This window comes from Marmota monax, unplaced genomic scaffold (assembly GCF_021218885.2).
Source record: "Marmota monax isolate L192 unplaced genomic scaffold, Marmota_monax_Labrador192_F-V1.1 WCK01_AAM20220418_F8-fsc00369, whole genome shotgun sequence".
In the NCBI taxonomy this organism is placed as follows: domain Eukaryota; kingdom Metazoa; phylum Chordata; class Mammalia; order Rodentia; family Sciuridae; genus Marmota; species Marmota monax.
The window spans coordinates 520,611-522,366 of record NW_026694197.1 but is presented as its reverse complement, the minus strand read 5'-3'; the positions used below and the strand labels follow the sequence as shown (position 1 = coordinate 522,366).

Below are 1,756 nucleotides of genomic sequence, written 5' to 3'. Positions count from 1 at the left end.
TTCATATAGTAAGAATAGGAGTTGCATTGTCTATTCCAGCAAAACTAATTACCCCAAAACTTGTGGCTCAAAACAATAGTAAATAGTTTATCATCCTCACATTTTCTGTGGGTCAGGAATTTGGAGGTAGTTTAGGTGGCAGCTCTTACTCTAGTTCTGGAATGAAATTCCAGTCAACATTTGGGCTGGAGCTGAAGTTCTTATCAAGACTTTACTTGAGGTTTCACAGGACCTGGATTGAGGCAACATGGCAGTCTCCTGGAATAAAAATTGATATGCCTAGAAGTAGACTTCATCATATCATATCATATCATATCATATCATATCATATCATATCATCTTTCATCATATCATCTAATCATCTTATAACAAACACCATGGCAGCAACAGTATTAAAATGGGTGATATCAAAGAGAACTTTCTTGAAACATTTATTCAAAACAGAGCTTTATCTGACATTTGTCATAAATCTACATTTTCTTCTCTTTCAGTTGACTATAATAGCAGAGTACAGCTCTCTTTGACATCTGATGGCGGGACAATAGTATGCTCCCACCCTTCTGTGGATATCCTGTATGAACACACACAACCTATCCCTCAACTAGATTCTGTGCACAATAATGAAGAAACACATGATCAAGTACTAAAAAACAGATTAGAAGGCAAAGGTGAATACCTTGAGCAAGAAACCATGACAGAAAAACTTAGAAAAATGTTCTTTACTACTAAGTATCATTTGTATCCTCGTGGACAGTATTACAGACGTGCTAAGAATCTGAATCCTCCAAAAGACATATGATATTGAAACTCTTGGGTGAATCAAATAAAAATGTTATCTGGTATTTCATTTGCCATTTGAGAAAATGCAATCTGGTGTATTCACTTGCTGGGAGCCATTAGCCAAGTAGGTATGACAATTTCCTTGCCAGCGTACCCCATGTTGCTTAGTGGAAGGACTCGTGGAAATAGGACATTTTGCAGTGACATTGCATGTAGGTGACCTTGCTCAAGGACCAAGGTGGATCCGGGTTTAGGGTGTTCCCGGTTTAGGACTATCCGGGTTTAGGGTGGTTCCAGGTTTAAGGTTATTCCTGCTGGGAATAGGGCGTATCCTGCTGCCTGAGTTCCCCTTGAGTTCTCACGGGATTCAGACAGTATTTTTTGGGAGACAGAAGCCCAGTGGGGGTGGATTTGGGCAGAGAACGTGGATTTCCCCAGAACATGATTGTAGACCACTGGTGTGAGTTCGGGAATAAAGAGTTGCTGTTTGAATCTACAAGCTGTGTGGTGGCTCGTGATTTTGTGCCCAGCCAGACTGCGGCATTCACTAATATGTTATATAGTAAAATAATAATAAAATATTTTTTCATATGTTAAAAAAAAAGACTTAACTTGAAGGATCTATTTCCAAAGTGGCTCAGGCACATGGCTGACAAATTGGGGCAGGTTATTAATAAGAGGCATTGTTCTTTTGTCATTATTATCACATATGAAAATCTTTACAAAGCTTCCTAAGTCTTCTCAGACAAAATGACTGGCTTTGGGGCTGGGGATGTGGCTCAAGCGGTAGCGCGCTTGCCTGGCATGCGTGCGGCCCGGGTTCGATCCTCAGCACCACATACAAAGATGTTGTGTCCGCCAAAAACTAAAAAATAAATATTAAAAAATTCTCTCTCTCTCTCTCTCTCTCTCTCTCTTTAAAAAAAAATTTAAAAAAAAAATGACTGGCTTTCCCCAGGGTGAGTGATTTAAGAGG

The 1,756-nt window shown here is 39.6% G+C and overlaps 1 pseudogene; it reads left to right on the top strand.

Annotated features, from left to right (window-relative positions):
- The first annotated feature begins 377 nt into the window (after window positions 1–377).
- Window positions 378–799, top strand: LOC124108027 (large ribosomal subunit protein mL42-like; annotated as a pseudogene).
- Window positions 800–1,756: the final 957 nt, after the last annotated feature.